A 19,263-nucleotide genomic window follows, 5' to 3' on the forward strand; every position below is an offset into this window, starting at 1 on the left:
ACATTTATCACATGTACATTTTAAGTTTTTGAGTAAAAATTTTCGATTTCATTTCTAAAGTAGAATATTTTTACGAAAACTATATGATGTACAAAAATAAAATTTCGAAAGAAACTATTATAAGTAGTGGTCGACTTTTTGTGGGGTATCCTCCAGTTGTACCACTCTACTCTTCTACTGCACTTTAAATATTTATTACTAATTTCTTATGACTCATATAAAATTATAAATTATACCTATGCAATTCTATTCCAATTATAAGTATTGATTTATTGTCTAGACCTATAATAATATAATATAAAAAATAGTAAAAATTCAAGTAATATGATATTTGACGACGAAAAAAAATAGATTATCGACAATTATGCAAAAGTCACAATTTATTATAGTCACATGTATTATTATTATAATATTATGATAATTATCATTATCATCATCGTCGTAATCCTCGTCGTTTTTTGATCTACATTATTTTATATTATATATATATATATATACATATATATAGGTACATCACAGAATAGGATTTCATCGATAAGAATGAATTTATGATCCACAGTGATAAATTCATTGTTCAGGAATATTGACCAAGTCAATACTTTAATGTGCATTAGTAAAACTATGAAATTATCTCACATCATATTTAACCGAGTACAACAATTTTTCAGTAGGTATTCAATTTAACCGTCGTTCAATCAATATGTTCTATACTCGTATTCTAATGTATAAAATATGTATTATGCAAATAGTTTGGTATAAATAAATAAACGCCTACACATTTACACGTATTATACATAGATATAATGTATTGTATATGCATCGTTAGGTTTGTTGTTTCATGCGTATGTTGTGGAAATCTCATTTTCGCATTCCAAGGATTATAATATTATCAAGAGTCGTTTCACAGCCATAATAATCGTAAAACGAAATTAAACAATTTCCATGGTGTATAGTGATACTTATTTGTTCTTAATAGTAACTACGTGCACTTATACATAGTAAACAGATTCACAAACAAAATGTTCTCACGATGTGAGGAAGCAAAAAAACATAAACGGCCTATGTAGGTCGGTATTAATTTCTATAATTGATGTAGTTGTAATGCGTTTTTGCTTCACCAGTTAGACACTTTTATGAGTTATATTATGACAAATCGTATTTACAAGTCATTGGGTTCGAAAAACGATGGAATACTGCATGGGCAGCGCTATCGAAACGTCCTTATAATCCTTCTGCTTATGAAAACTACCGAGAGAAATGAAAACCCACCTTTTTGAAAGTTGTACCTTGAAGTGATTTATTGCCTATACCTAACGGTGTTACGTGCGGCGTTCAATGCGTTTATTATTCTCACCAAAAAGATATTTTCCGGCGTCCATAGAAAATAAATAAATTGTTAAGATCCATTAATACGGACTTCACTACCTATACTAAAATATTCGAAAGAGTTAATATAGCTGCAGTGAAAAAAAATTTTTGGTGCAATGTCTGGTTGACATCTAAACCTGGAAAAAACGGATCATCGTATGTCCACGGACTCCATTCATTGTGGAGACTCGTCGATCGACGGACACTATATCCCATTACAATATTATCCATTTTATTGCAAAATACATATGTAATACGCTTATATTAATATTTAATGTTGAAACAATAACTGTAGAGTTTAGCGAGGGAAGTCAACGCGCGTGGAGGTCAAACGTTTCTGTGTCGAATCACAACGCGTAAATGAATAATCGATGTGCACAGGTATTTACTTATGGGGCGCTGGTGGAGGGGGAGGGGATTGGAGGCCTACCCGCTGCGATAGTAGGGGAGGTTGGCGAGTGGGCGAATTTGGTCAGCTCGGAGAGCTTAGGCGTTTCGGCACGACTGTTGTTCGCGTATGATCTATATTATGCGAACGACGTAGATGAAGCGATCAATAATACACGAGTTTGTATGGTGATCATCTGCACCGAACGTTGCAGGTGTTTGATAGAAATAATAGAACAATGCTATGAAATATGAATACTTCTAAACAATTGTATAAAAGTAGTATAAAATTTACCTATACAGTGTATGGTCGAGGCGAGGCGCCTGTCTTTCATCAGGAGTACAGGACGAAAATTCAAAATATGTAGAAAATTAGAAATGTTGTAATATAGCACCTTATCCCCACCCAACCTTCAATTTACGGTGACGATCGACGACTTCCGAAGAAATTGATAGCATTGTTAAAATTACGTGTACTATTTTCGTACTACATCAGTACAACTATATCTATTCGTATAATTTATATTATCAATAGGTATATAATACAAAAAATTCCGACAAAATAGTTGTGAGCATGTGACATGTTCTACATTCAATAAAATATGATTATTGTTTATTATAATATAGTATGGGATAAACTATACAAGAGTCGGAAGCTTAAAATAGTTTTATGCTCTTTATACATATATTATATATACATAATAATTGACCTAGGTACCTATCGGTCGTTATGAAAATGTATTAGTCAGTGGCAGTGTGGCACGATCACCCACCAGTGGGTAGCATTAAAATATCACTGGGGGGCACTAGTGCCCCGTACTTTGTATGTTAAAATATGCTATGACGCTACTACTCTAGTGAGGGTTGACACGGTGAACCGCGCAGTAAATTATCTAGTGACAACATTTTTATTCTACTGATTATATTATATTGTAGAATCGACAATGCTAAATTATCAACTTCAAAAATTGAGTAATCAATTAAATGACTTTTTTTTTAGAAATATTATTATCAACAATACACCATGTTCGTATCAATAAAATTATTATTATTATCCTCAACATTTATCTTGTAGAATAAATCAAAAAATGTATAAATGAAAAACTTTATATTGTTCAGCATCGCCAATAGTATAATATTGTCAAAATTATCAGTCGTATTTTCAGAGCGCACATAACTTTAAAGTGATTAATATTTGTATCATTATTATGATTTGCCAGTTTTTGGTAATCATACAACACAGTTCTATTTATCATATAATTTATTGCAATTATACATCACTTTTTCTACATAAACCTTTTTCGCATGATCCGAAGAAGATTATTGGATGAAGTGAAATCTAAAAAATAATTTAACGCCTACATAAAAACTTTAGTTCATAAAAATATGTAAGCTGTACATTTTGGTTAAATTTATCATAAAAAGGATCCAGTTTTGACTAAAGACCCAGTACCACATTATAATCCGATATAATACTGTATAAAAAAAATTAAGAAGGAATGTTAGTAAATTAAATTTTTAGGGAAAATGTAATGTTCGAAATTCTAATACGGTAGCTATTTTGATAGTCATATAATTCTAGTTAGGAAGTAACCAAAACTCCATTATAAAAGATTTAAAAACCGTCTCTGTGAACATTCTAATCCTTATCATATGCGATTGTGAACTTGATGGCTTCTAATAATCTCCCCGAAACTTTCTCTTGTCGACTAAATTGAAAATGGCGTAGAGACACCTTTTCATTTAAATTAGGTAGTCATTGAACAATGGCCGACAATAGTTTTTCATACTTCATGTATTACATATTATAGGTAAGTAATAATTTATACAAATTATATATTTTTATTTACCAAACAAAAAAAAATTCGAAAACGACGAGGTACAATAACTTAAGAGAAATGGACTTTACAAATAACGATAACATTGAAGTTACAATTTGTTTGCAAACAATTTGTAATTCATTGACGGTGGGTGGGCTTTGTTAAAAAAAGGTTAGTCTTACGACTATATTTTGAGGGCTTTTATGAAACCGTAAAATAAGAGCTATGATGAATTAGAACAATAGTCTTATATTATATTCACAGGGTTGCTGTCCGAATCACTGCATGCAATAATTTAATTGATCCTCGTCATACTGTTGCACTCGTCGTCGTTTCGGCGTCTTCGGATGCGCCAGGGTGCCGCCAAGATACATAATAATATACATATTATTATTTAAATAATTAAAACAATTCGGTTAAACACAACAGTATTTACTTAACGTTAAATTGTTGTATAGTCGCCGACTGGATGTGTACTGTATATTATATTATTATGTAATAATAATAATGTGATATATATACGCTACGAATATCATATAACAATAAATTAAGTTGCTTCCACGTAAGAACACCACGACAAAATGGTATAATAAGCAATTAATAATAATAACTCGACGTACAGCTATTTTTCCTAACGATCTCCATAATTCTTTATATTCATTTTTTTTTTTTGCTTCGCGATATATTCTCCAACACTGGTGCAGCTGTATTTTGTCCGTTTGCTGACAAACTCACTCGAAATATCTATTACCCAGTCGACGATGACGAATGGATTATCTGAACTATTAATATTATATCGTACATATATATATATATATATATATATATATATATATATATATGTTGTACAACTCGATTCGTTTTTGTACGGATATAAAACTATTTCATGATCTATACATCGATGATGTCGAAACAAAAGGCCGACAAATCACACCGACGATTTTGAACGATGTTCGCGAAATTCGACGAGATTTTGTGTCAGCGCATGAATCATTATCGAAATCAAACGACGATGTTGCGGAAATGTGATGAATATTTTAATGACATATAATATAAATAATATCATTTGGACGACACTATACACAAATAAATAATTTTATAATTTTAATCTAATAATTTTATCTTAGGTTCCATATCACACTATATAATACGTGCAACATATTAAGAGGACGCTACACCCGCCGCATGTGTTGGCTCCGTCTTACAAGTGCGTAATATATCAAATTTTACGCTCAGCACATCATGTTTAGCTCTTTTAGTGAATTGGACCTCTCATAAAAATTAAAGGTAACATTATTTTCGAGGAATTCTCATAGGCGTATATTTTAATTTTAAAACGAATTACGAGTATTTTTAGATATATAAACAATTTACAGTGTACCTAAAAATAAACATAACTCTCTTTAAAATTAAAATATTATAGAAATCCTATGAGAAGCCATCGATAATAATGTTACCTTTAACTTTTATAAGAGGATAATTCATCCTACATTTTAAACTAACGGAGCTAAACGAGATTTTCTGAGCGTAGATTTTTGTAATGATGTTATACGCACTTGTAAGACGGAGACAGCACATGCGGATGTAGCGTCCTATTAACAATAAATAATAATGGGACTTCCGATCAATTCTTAGAATACGCCATTTACAGACTTTAGTAAATTATTTAAACTTTTTTTTTTTATCGTTTTATGGGGATGATGAAACTAAACAAACACATAGACGATCTTTTTTTTTTGTATGCACTCGAAATTCATGTGAAAGACGTGTATATTTTAATGACATGGGTTTCGGGGAACATATGGCCCGCATTAAATGTCGGTGGTCGAACAAATATGTTTTTAAATGAAACAAAATGAGACTTTTTTTACCAAAAAAACTGACATTAATTTATTTGAGTATTGTTTTTTCGTTTTGTTATATTGTTCATACTTCATGTACACGGAACCATTAAAATTTTAATAATAAAAGGTACATTATAGGTTCATCAATGGGTACATACTGTTACTGAAAAGATTAATTTCAACAAACCGAAATATTTTAATAATTATTATTATCAAATAGACCAAATAATATTTAATATGCAAATAATGTTCCGTTTTATTTTATAAAGAAAGATTTGCTTAGGGTACTACCTGAGAGTTTTCCGAGTGCCACAAGTGGTACGTGTACCATAGATTGAGAAACGCTGGCTTAGCTTAGTGAACGCCATATAGTTGTTCTAAAAACCAAAACCCCACCAAGATGTTGTCATAGACAATTTGTGAAAAATGAAAAATATATTAAGATTCTAAATCTCACTAAGCAAATTTAGACTCAATGGTTTTATGCATAATGCACATATATTATATACACTTGCAATTCATTAAAGCATTGTGAATAATGAAACATCAACTGTGGATAAACAAAACTAAAAGTTTAGGTTTTATGGAATTAAAATAAAAGGTTTTATACCATTTTACAGCGTTCAACTGGGGATTTCTTAAAGAACTTCACACCAAAAGCTTATTTAAGAATAAGATGAGAAAGACTTTAGTTAGATTTTCTCGTATAGGTATATGCATTAAGGAAACATTTCATTAGTTAATTGAGATTATTTTAAAACTAAATCTTTTCATTATCAAATAGTTTTACATAATTATTTTTAAGTTTTTTTATTTTATTTTACTGATGTAAGCTAAACATTCAAAATATATACAATTTAGTTATTTTACTGTTATTAAAAAAAAAAAAAAAATGTTATTTATTGGAATTTAAAATATACGAGTATTGTGATTTACTATATAGGTTCACAATGTAATTTTCAAAACATTTAGATAAATCTTAAGCTAAGATAATCACGAACTATATTTATGGCACGTTTGTAAATTGAAAAATAAGTTACCAATGATAACAACTATATAGTAAGTAAAATTTTATGAAATAATATTATTATTATTATGTAATAAAATGCCAATTTTTTGGATAAAAATTAGAAAAATTAGTATAACTTACTGGATTATAAATAGAAAAATGAATTATTGATTGAAATTTAATATTGAACCGTCTATGGGCTATTAAAGAAATATAGACCTTCCCCACTACACAGAATCATTATTCGTATTCGATGATTTATCTATAAATTCAAATGCTACACATCAATTACTGCAGTACCTTAATCAATGACGAGGTACTACACTCGAAGACATTTACTACGCAGCATTTTTCACTACTTACGTTTCGGTAAACACTAAACAATAATGACGTTGACGTGTATAAAAGATCCTAAAAATATTTCTCCGTTTGAAATTCGTACATATTTGACTCGTATTATTTTCAACTGACTGAGTTCACAACGGTTTATCAAAGGAAAATCGGTGTTTAAACAAAATGAGAATTTGCGATTATTTCTGTAACAAGATTTGTAATATAATTCGATTTTCAATTGGAAAAATAAATAGCCATTATAAAGCGTACACAAGAGCCAAAAACAAAAAAAAAACAAAAATATGATAAATATTTATTCAAATAAATCATCTCAGAAACATAGTATGTTTGAAACAGCAGATTGATGTTCATTTTTCATACGTTCGTCACACGTCTGTATTGTTTTATATTGTATGTTTAAGCTTTTTGATGATATATTTAGAATAACATAATTTATGACACACCACAGCAAGGTAGAGGTTCCAGAGTTCTACAATTGTGACATAAAAATTACTGCATCAACCGTGTACACCGTACGATTTGACACGTACAATAATTAATACTGTCAACTCTCAAAAAGTACATATATCCCAAGCTAGATAAGTACTAATTAATTATATTCAAGTGACGAAATTTATGCAGTAAATGATTAAAGATAAACACTATAACATCATAAAAATCACACACTTAAAATATATAATATAATTAATACTGGTCTTATTAATTATTAAACTATTCTGAACTGTAATAAATCAAGCCATTGATATAATATAATACCAAAACAACGCAGTCGAAACAATGTTGATTTAAGAAAAATAGGAAATGTTTATTTTAAAAACATGTCGAATGATATATCCATTTTTTAATACTCTTTTTTTGGCATGAAATAAATGTTTATTTAGAAACACTTCATTAAATTCTGAATAGCTTAATTTTTCTACGAATTTAATGAAGTGTTTCTTTGGGTGTATTTTAAATATAAAATTGTTGATGTTAAACATATAAGACACTATGAATTGCACAGTTCAGAATGTTTACAAATACACAACTTAATATGCCAGATTTATTGTTCAATTGCATAGTTACATTAATCTTCTCTATATGAAAAAATCTATAAAACTTCCAAATCCCGAAATACAAACAAACGTAAAACTTTTCACACTTCCCTTTTACCGTTCTTATTAAAAATATATATTTGCTAAAACTATTCTTAAAATATTTATACCATCTTTATTCAAAGCGACATAAATCCTAGAAAACTATTTGGTCTTAAATTGTACAAGAATTCAGAAAACTATAACAAAGCTCTTATTATAAATTTATTATATAGTAAATTGTTTATTCAACGTACAACAGCCTTATCATAATATGAAATGTACATTTATATTTATTCGAAAGTCGAAACAGATTTAAAAAGGTGTAAATCACAGGTTAAATATAACTCAAAAGAGTGCCTCCAATTATAAAATTAAAACGAATTTATTTTAATCGTAATGTACTTGGTGGTTTTGACGTCTGAACTGATAGCTTTTTGAATTCAGAATTTTGTAATTAAAACATTTATATACAAAATTACTATACCAATTTATATAATTAATAAATTCTATACTTGTACATAACAATATGAAGAACAATTATTACATTAATATTAAGAACAATCGTAATACCGTGAACAAAATAAAATTAAGTTGTTTAATTTTATGTTTAAATTAACTGCATTATCTTAGTTTTAATTTTATTTAATCGAGTTTAATATAACTTAGAACTATCTACGTAAGTTCTCTTAAAATCAAAAATCTCGTTTTAAATATCAGACTTAGTATCAGGTCACGTAGTACATTAAAGTAGAACTTGAATGTTGTGGTGAACGTAGGTAGTTCATAGTAAATCAATATGTATAATAATGCTAATCCACCTGACGGCCTGAAGTTTTTAGTATAATATTGTGTATTTAATTCAACTTATGTGTTGGGATATTAACCAAGAAATTAAGAAATGTAATAACTGCATGTCTGATTTAAATTCAATCGTTAATTTTCATTTGGTTTTTATGCACATCCAGAATTATAATAATATTTTATTCTGTTTTTATTTTCTAATGAACAAATAATTATTATAATATAGGTATATCAACAGTCTTACTCAAAACTGCTAGCAACATGCTTCAATATTCTGATACTGTTAGGATATACTTAAACCTTAAGGCAAAGTTTGATTAAACTTAAGAAACTTCATGGAATCCGAATCGAATTTTAATGTTTAGGTATATTATAGAAATCTTCCAAACTGCAACTTTTTGGAAGGGGTTTTATTTTTAATTTCCACACAACACAATATTTGTATTCGAGTTATTTAGTACTAAATTACTTTAGTACTATTATAATAAAACAATTTTAGTCTACGAGTAGAGTAAAACCATGTTTGATTTACGGCTATGTGCGTACGATGATTTTATAAATTGAATACGTTTAAAAAATAAAATAAAATGTGTTTCAACCAAATAAATTATACATTAACGATTCACGAAATCATTTTAAGGATTAATTAATAAACATTTTTAGGAAAAAAATGTGTTAAATAATAGAATTTAAGCCAAATTTAATAGTAATGGTATATTATTTTATTCAATAATATTATTGTATCGATAGGTACACCAATTTATTCATTCAATTAAGATTCTCAGAGCGTATTAAAAATAGGTTCATAAATGTTTGTGTTTATTTTTCATCTTGCGGTTCATTATATTAGTGAATTGAGATAAACAGTATGATAAGATAAACAATGGTTGCATAACAAATCCTAAACCGTAAATTAAAAAAAAATAATATTGTTTTGGTATTTAATTTAATTTATTTTACATTGATATATGTGTTTTTCGTATTTGTGTGTGGTACTGATCTCTTAATACAGTACTTGAAACACAAATTTATGATGAAATATTTTCAATTTAAATCCATTCCCAAAACAGATTTATCATTATTTTTTGTATATGGTGACATAATATATATCTTCAACATATACAATATATAGCATTATCATAAACTCATAAGGACTAACTTCCCAACAGTTTAGAACAAAAATGTATATGATAACTGTATATGTAGAATTGTAGACTAACTTTACTAACTTGTTTTGATGTTGTGCTTGATTGGTAGACTTATTGTGGTTTCAGATAGGTTTATAGATTAATTCTTCTAAAAACGATAAATATGAAATATTTCAGCTTAAAAATCATTTATTCCACCCACAATAATATTACCTATATAATATACGTCGCATACTAAAGAAAAATAAACGTAAAACCAGAATTTGACTTTTTGCATTATAAACCAATAACTATAATAAAAAATGCAACAGAAAGGGACGTTTCACCCTCGTGCACTTATTTTCACATCGTGACACATACGACTATTAGCAGCACATGCCGTGTATATATAGATTCGGATATTATTTGTGATCTAAACTAGTTTAAGAACAACGTGCATTGTGATGATATTATTATGTGCGATTATATTTTGAAAGCAAGTCAGAAGCAATTCATTCAGTTATTTGAAACGAAAAAAAGTACAATTTCATACGGGCTCTAAAATATTTGTAAATCGTCCGAAACTGCACAAAAATATGTAATGAATTGCACCATGCGACAGTATAATATATTACTACCATTAGTAAAACGCCCGAAAACAAATTACATCGGTAACTGCACAGACCGACGGCTGGATGATGTCCGGTTGAAGGGCCATTATAAATCCAAAATCATAAATAAATAATACGATCAATTACGAAACAAACGCGTCAAATCGGTATATTCTCAAATAAACACGGCATTATCAAAGACACGTTGATATATAGATACCTGACATGTCAAGAATTTTGCGATTTCGGGATTTATAGCTGCAGTCTACCGAATGCGGTGTAATTGAGTTGATTCCCGAGACCTACTTTATATACGAGTTGATTCCCTATTATTTTACATCAGTATAGATTGCACGACCGTAAAGAGTTGAAGAGTTTATGGACTACGTATTTGATAATTACATTTCCCCAGAGTCAAGTTTTCCACCAAGTATATGGGATCAATTCTTCACTACTTGAAACAGAACTACGAATAGATGTGAGTGTTAGCATTCTAAACTCAACAGTTGTTTTTATAGTGGGCACTCAAATATTTAACTGTTTATAGATGAGCTGTTAGAAATGCAGTTGGAAACTTATATAAAATATGAAGGAGCAATAGGACTAAGAAATCTAAGAAAAACCAAGAAAAGACAATTTTTTTTAAGCTAAGTGATATCACGGTATGCTGGTAATCTCATTACTAAATATCAAATTTAAAAGACAATGTGTTATACATTTTTACCAAATAATATTTTTTTTTTAATGGTAATTTTTTACCTAATTACTAAAATGTTTAATAATAATTTTTACCTGATTACTATTAGATTCTGAGCGGAGCGATTAATGTATTTTTTTTTTAATTACAATTTTTTAAATCAATAATAAATAATTAATAAATTAAAATATGAAAAAAACTAAAAAGAACAAAATTTTTGAGAAACTTGTCAGCCAAAGCCAATCTCCTCGTAGTGTTTCTTGGGTTGCGCTAATAGACTGAATATTTGAATGGATATTAAAAAAAAAATTATAATGACCTGGGAATCAACTCAATAGTATCGGTACAGGTAAACAGATACCTGGAAATCAACTCGTATGCAGTCATCGAATGTAACGTTGTATAATACATTAAATAAAATATTATAGGCTGAAGAGAATAATAATATTTATATGACACGAACGCTGAATATTTACATTCAATACACCCAGAGTCAGAACTCATCAATATTTGGTAGCAATTCCTACTCATCACAATGGAAAAATATTTTTGATCAAAACTTTTGACTAACAACAAATCATTGTTTTAAATATTTGGTTTGTAATTAAAGTGTTTTGAATACGTATTGAGTTTAAAATCGATAAGCACAAAAAAGTTTTAGTATCTACCGGTTCGCCATTGTTTGTAGGGTGAATAAAGTTTAGAACTTGACGTGAAGAACTTAAATATATTGATTGGCTATTTAAATGTATGTATATACTACGAAATAGCACGTTAATGTATAATATAGATATACAGTACTTTACCTATATACATGCGTGCTGTAGATTCAAGGGAACACTAATTACGAATATTATACACATCATATACGTTTTAAAGTTCTTTAAAATAGTCAATGAATACGTTATTTCAAATTTTAGTCTAAAAATAAATAAAAATAATCTTGGTTTATATATAAATATAAGTAAAAAATAAAATGTAAAAATCAATGTACAACGATTAGACAATTTAAAATCATTCCGTTTTAATTGTATGATAGTGAACGACAAAAACACAATTAAAACTTACTCCGTTACACCATATGTATCGATAAACTATGTGTTTTCCAGTACAATACGATGATATATCATTACGTTTTATTTTATTAATATGTAATAACTAGGTATACTATTTAATGTCAATAATTCAAAGAGTTTCGGATACCAAAAAGTTTGACAATTCAGGATCAGGATATAACGAGAGTACATTAGATCTGTACATTTTTTATTTACGTATATCTGTACTGTTACGAAAAACAAAATGCACCACAAGCTCTTAAGAAACCACGATAACTTCGCATCACAATATATATATATATATATATATATATATATATATATATATATATCATATTTAAGGAGCACACAGCACATATTATTGTATTAAACTATAATTAAGATCTCAATTACTCCATATAGCAGCCATAAATGATCTGATATTATAATATTATGGATCGATACGTCAAATTCACACCGGCGTGTTAATTAAAATGCCGATAGTACAAAGCGAACGAAAATAAAAACTACGGCCGCTATATGAGTTTGTCTTAATCACAGTGTAAACATTTAAATCAAAACTAATCGAAAAAGAAAGTCATAACTGGCACAACACTCGTTGTAACACGAATTTTAAGCATAGTAAACGCTGAAATGTTGTGACCTATCTTGTAATAAAATCTACTTATAACAATCTCGTGTCTATGTCATGTCGATTGAAGTGATCATATAATTAATTATGGTCCCATTTCATTGCACGTATGTGTTTAATATAATAAACACACTCACATAACACAAAAGTGACCAATTATTATGCGCAAGATATATATTTTTTAGGATGCCAAATTGAATACATAAATGGGTAAACAAAAAAATATAGCATAATATAGTATTAGATACCACGTTTAGCTGTGGTGTAATATTTTATTGCAAAGGTATTCAAACTTTTTCATCCTGCGGGTCTTTTAGATGTTAAAAATATTTTGATGGCAACCAAATTATCATGAAAAAATTGAAACAACACACAGAATACAATATGGCCAATATGACGTTATATGAATGATGATAACAGTGACTTAATTACTAATAATAAAACTTCAAATGATCGCGTCGTAAGGTGTGTTATTTTAATTTCTATAATGGTTGCAAATAATATTTATAATAATTATACTATGCCAAGGTATGATGTGGTTTCCGGTGCTTTGACGCGGTTCTCTTTGCAAACTCTCGCGGCGCCGCTGGGAGCCGCGACGCATAGTTTGAATACCTCTGTTTTATTAAATATAATCATATTGACATTTTATCAAAAACCACTCGCAATTTGGAAAAAAATTAAATTTTTTAAAGGTATATATTTTGCTTAATTTGAAATCATTGTAAAACAAAAAGTATTTAAAAAAGAATGATAATTTTATTTTACAGTCTAAATTTTTACAATTTTCACTTTTTGAATGACAACATACTCGTAGGTACATTTTTATTTTAGAATATTTTGTGAAATATCCATGTTATACTCCATTTTTCCAAACATTGAATTCGACTTACATATAACTAATTAACAATTCGTCCGAAGTTCAATTTAAATAAAACATATTTATAAACAAAAATACTTTGCTTATTGTAATTTAAAAAAAAAAAAGTAAGCTGTAAAGTTGATAATGACGATAAATATATACATTTATTATGACTTCAAATGATGTGAAAAAATACTTTCAATTACGTCTAGTCACTTTTTGATCTAATTAAAATGTTTACTCTTGAATAAATCACCATGTATAAGTGAACGTTAAAAGTTTATTGTATTCCAATAATCTGTATAACGATATGAGTACATCTATAATGCATGCCTATGCGCGGTTTTATTGAAATCTAATCGTTCCAACGGAGATGAATGATTTCCAAAAGAAAAGATTTTTAAGTTTCAACAGCGCGTTTGCGGGAGCACTGCGAGTCTATCTAAAAACTTTTAGGCATTATAAATATATTATGATTGACGTGAAGTTATCGAACGCGAAAAATCCTACAGTAACCGAATTCCACAATATTCACTCGATTAGAAAAACTTTGTAATCTTCAGTTATTGCGATGTATAGCTAAAGAAATTGATTGATGTGTAACCATCATGTTTTGCAGTGAATCATAATAACAAATTATCAATAAAAAACTAAAATAATACATCAATCACTTTGGTACTGTATCATCATAGGTTTTTAATAAAATTCATATTATATATATATATGTACCTAATTGTACATAGTCGGTGTAAGCTGCAACTACAGATCAACAGATCGATTCAAAATATTTGGAGATAAACGAAAAATAAGTGTAACTATATGATAATTGTATGAAATTTTTCTTTACTTTTTATTTTTTACAACGATTTTAGAACACAATTGCCTCTATATTATTTTAATAGCCGAATTCGTGACGAGGTATTCTGGGTACAGATAATAATATTACGTCAATAACACCGAAACGGTATTTTTAGGATATTATTTCCACGGTATACTATCGTACCCTAGCTAGCTCTCACTCGGAATCATCATTCACCCGTTCAATTTTGTATCACTCTGTAAGTCACAATTCTACCCGTGTAAATGTAAAATAATAGTTGATGACATCTGAACGATTGTGAAATTATAATATATATATATATATATATATATATATATATATATTAACCATATGACACATTTTAATTTTAAGCGATCTGGAACGAGGGGGGATAAACGGTGAAAAGTAATGGGTTTTAGGCTTAATGAATATCTAATGAACGTTTTCAAAAAAAGCGACAAAATCTGAACGATAAAATCCACGGTGAGGTGATTTCGAAAACAATACAATTTTCATATATCAGTTTGTTGAATACTGTAAATAGTATACTAAATGTAAAGTTGACTACATATATCGTTAAAATGCACAAGTCAATATGATAAATTATTAAATATGCTGATAATTTAATATTCTATATTGCAATTTACTATAATCAATACCTTGAGGTTTATAGGACCCTTTTTTTATATAGCCAAATTAGACGCCACTTCTATGACTGTGTTAGATTCCATATTATAAATTTAACAAGATTCATGTAATAATGGTTCTAGCACAACAATAACTATATGGGTAACACTTAATACAAAAAAAAAATTAGAATGATATTTTATGTACAATCTAACAGACTCAGCTAAATTTTTAAAAGAAAAACATCAACATATTATAACATTATAATATTATATTATAGTGCATTACCTATTCTATATAATAATTTTTCGTCGTTCACGTGAATTTAAAATAATTATTAAATAATATTATATGTGCCTACACATTATTTTATTCAAAAATATTGTTTTCCCACGACATCGCCAATCATAATAATATACAAAAATAATTTGAAAAAAAAAAAATAGAAAAATAACTATGCGAGTTTGGACACCTAAACGGATCGTCTTTTTATACAATATACGAGTTGCTGCACGTTATTCATCGAGTGATTTTTGCAGAAGATGATGAAAAGGAAAACAGGAGCCGTGCCCGGAGGCTCGCGCAGATAGTGCACCGATCGTTGAAAAATGTGACTATAAAAATAAAAAGGGGGGAATGCGCAGGTGAATACGTTGCGGCGACGACAGCGGCTTCGGTTTCGGCGAGTGTGCGACGGGCGCGCAACAGTGTTCAAAAGCTCTGCGCGCCGACCACAACCCGCAGTGTTGGTACGCGCCCGGTCGAGTTGTTTATTTCATTTCTCCCGTTGGAACTTTAGTTTTCGGTATTTTTCGTCTTGTTTTTCCCTCCTCCTCCGAAAATCGGACAACATCCGTCGATTGCATACATACATCCGCCGAAAATTGTGCACTCGTCCGTTGCACACCCGCGTCGTCGCTCGTTCGTCTCCGAAATATTATCGTTTATCGCGCAACCTTCGACTTTTTGCATTGCGTGTCATTTTTTATCGTCACTTGATCAGAAGACGGAATAGATCGTTGCCGACCACCACCATGCACGCAATGGTCTTGTTTTGAATCGTATACACAATAAAAACGAAATAACGTTTAAAAAAGTCTTTGAGCACCCCCATAACTCACAACCATCAGCGTTCGGCCGAAAAAATACCAGAAACTGATTTTGATCGTTTCACCGCAAACAACGGAACCCGTAAGTATATAATTTTGTTTTTGTATTTTTTTTTTGTCTATTATATTATATCTTTTTTATATCTAAAAATATGCAGTTTCAGTACAATAATCTGAACTTAGTGACGTTCAGTTTAATATTTATATAATTCATAACATGACATTGATGGTCAGCGTGTTATTCATATTTATTATTGAATCGTAAATATTATAATTTAATTATGAAATAAAATATTATGGTTGGGTTAACATAATTCGGTCACATGCTTAATGTAGGTAAACAGTTTTACCGGTGGTTTTAATAAAAATTCTCCGGGATGCGGATTAGTATTATAATTTATAGTGTATATGTCTTTATGGCGTGGAAACGTCTTCGGAAGTAAGTGCCCATAAAGCTAAAAATAACCATAATTTAAAAGTAAAAATAAATATTGAACCAACCGTTATAAATATGTTTTATTTAAATATTACAAAAAAAAGAAAGTACACCAATATAATACGCAAATTTTTAAGCAACAGTACAATACCAATGAAAAAATATTAATTTTAGTTGGATTAAATTGTTATGCAAATTGCACCTAATTGCATTGATTTTATTCTAAAATAATCTTATTTACATGGTAAGATATTAATTCAATAAAATTATGCTTTTCAAGTAGTAGTAGTATTGTAGTAACATGTACGAAACTGAACTTGATAAGATTGCAAAATAATTGCCTTGTTATTTTGTTGTATGTACAACATAAATGACAGGCAGATTTGTAGTTTTAATACTATTTGAAGTTTAGTCAAGACGTGTAGTATGTTTTTGATAGATCATAATATATAAAAAATATTACATTTATCCATACCTCACAAAAGTTTTAAACTATTCAAATGTTCTATATATAACTATATAGAAATCAGAACTATTAAACTATCTACACTCAATATTTTTTAGGAACAACTTTTTCATGTTTTTGATAATTTTGTGTAAACAGGGTTATTAAAGTGTTACGTATCAATATTAATATATGCGGATGAACAATTAGTTTTTAATAACCCTGCAAAATTCCAAAATTAAACTAACGTATTACGATAAAATACAACTTTAACGATCTGTAGCTTTTACAACAATTTTATGTACTGGTTCTATCAATACATTGTTTCTATATCTTATAAAATAGATTTCAAATTTCAATAGTTATGTGAATAATCATGAATAATGTCTAAATAAAAGTATATTTTTTCGTTTCACATACTAAATAGCAGTTAGTGATTTTCTTATGACTTGACTTGTACAGAATTTTTGATGAATTTCATGCACTTGAGGTTGATAAAAGATTTATTTTTCCTTTAAAAACTACGCACTTGTCACAAGGTATAAGTATTACGAAATCACATCACAATTTATTACTTCTTTTCTAAAAGTAAAAAGATCTGGTAAAAAATAAAAATAAATTGAAAAATGGTTTGTAAACATTATTTATGAAAAAAGTGGGTTGTTATTCATGCATTTTTAATAAATACAAATTTAAGCACAGACGTTTCAAAGAAGTATATGACATATACCTGTTTGTAAGACAACAGTCAATAAAATAATTTTATTTCTAAATACATTGGATAGCGAAACATCGTCGTAAATTATTTAGGTCTTTATTTTTACCTCGAAAGTTAACAATACAAATTTACTACACAAATGATAAATATATGATTATCCTGAAGTTTATTTCGAGTTTACATAGAAAAGACAAGTGTACGGTGTAGTAGGTGCGCAATTAAGGCGAGCGCAGACACGCGATAACAATATGGCGTTAAATGCAATCGCCTACTCGTTTCGGGTAGGTACACATATAATATATCGCATGCTCCATTAAACAGTCGAAAAATGAACACTTTATTTTAAAATCATTCCGACTGAACTACTGAAGTATAATATCTCAGGAACCGCAGTTTATGTTATATACTAGCGAGCATGCGCGTATGTATTTATCCGTTTTAATTTTACATCATCTTTTGGCTCGGGTTCGTTTTTTTTCTTTTTCTTAATTTATATCATAATTTTTCGCAGATATGGCTGGTTTTCGACGAAAAGTGTGTCCGTCGAGAGACGAGATTTGCATACATGAATACAAGCTTAAGCATTGATTAAATTTCAATTAACGTCAAAAATGTCCATTGAAGTGTACCTATACCTATGAGAGAAGTATAATCACGGTCGCATGGTTGGCCCGCATCGCGGACTTCTATGATTCCTCTAGTGTACGGCCAACTTCAAAGTTTTTCTTCGTGAAAACTTTTCACACACTTTATACTTACCCCCCCCCCTCCTCAACTATCCCGTCTAACCATCTCACAACAAAATACTTCACACTTCGCATACGTATTTTTGAACATCTCTCGGCCTTAGTTATAGAGAGATAGATATAGACACAGAATAACAAATATACTTCCTGAAAAAAATACGGGTGCGGAAAGAAAGCAAGACAGAACGCGCGTGCGAAGAAATTGATTCTACAGGATTTGGGAGAAAACTATGATACTTAATCGGTTAAGTACATACTGCCCATACTGGGCTGTCAAAAGGTTTGTCTCGGACGATTACGCATCTTTTACATATAAATATATAATATAATCATACCATATAGGTAGGTATATCTCATCCGATGAGATAAACGAGGCACAAACCTGAAACTGTGTCAGAGGGTAGAGAAACAAAAATGCGTATACGAATATTTTATAATTTTATAATTTAATATAGGTAATATAATAATGGACGGTGCAGTATTCGTTTTCCGAGTTTACGACGGGTGTAGCAAAATAAAAAAAATCGCATACATTATCATACACGTCGTGTTGTTGTGCACCTATACATAGGTATGTGACATACACGGCTTATAATATGATATCGGCAGAGGGTTGACGGACGAGACATATTATGCACACGAGTTCAACACGTGTGAGAGATAATACGTACAAAAACCACATACGTCACAACGACAATATATTTATATTATAATATTATT

At 29.3% G+C, this 19,263-nt stretch overlaps 2 protein-coding genes across 6 annotated transcripts in view; one reads left to right on the plus strand and one right to left on the minus strand.

Annotated features, from left to right (window-relative positions):
* LOC107173585 (14 kDa phosphohistidine phosphatase-like) overlaps nt 1-19,263 on the minus strand; it is a 176,864-nt gene that overhangs the window by 46,784 nt on the left and 110,817 nt on the right. The gene's annotated exons all lie outside the window — the stretch shown is intronic.
* LOC107173579 (arrestin homolog) overlaps nt 15,790-19,263 on the plus strand; it is a 110,001-nt gene continuing 106,527 nt past the window's right edge. For all 4 annotated transcript variants that reach the window (XM_089225664.1, XM_089225665.1, XM_089225663.1 and 1 more), the window contains exon 1: nt 15,790-16,280. The gene's annotated coding sequence lies outside the window, so the exon portion shown is untranslated. The remainder of the gene's footprint in view (nt 16,281-19,263) is intronic.

The sequence above is a fragment of the Diuraphis noxia genome, unplaced genomic scaffold (genome assembly GCF_037042655.1).
Source record: "Diuraphis noxia isolate RWA-SAM2 unplaced genomic scaffold, SU_Dnox_SAM2 contig0004, whole genome shotgun sequence".
Lineage (NCBI taxonomy): Eukaryota > Metazoa > Arthropoda > Insecta > Hemiptera > Aphididae > Diuraphis > Diuraphis noxia.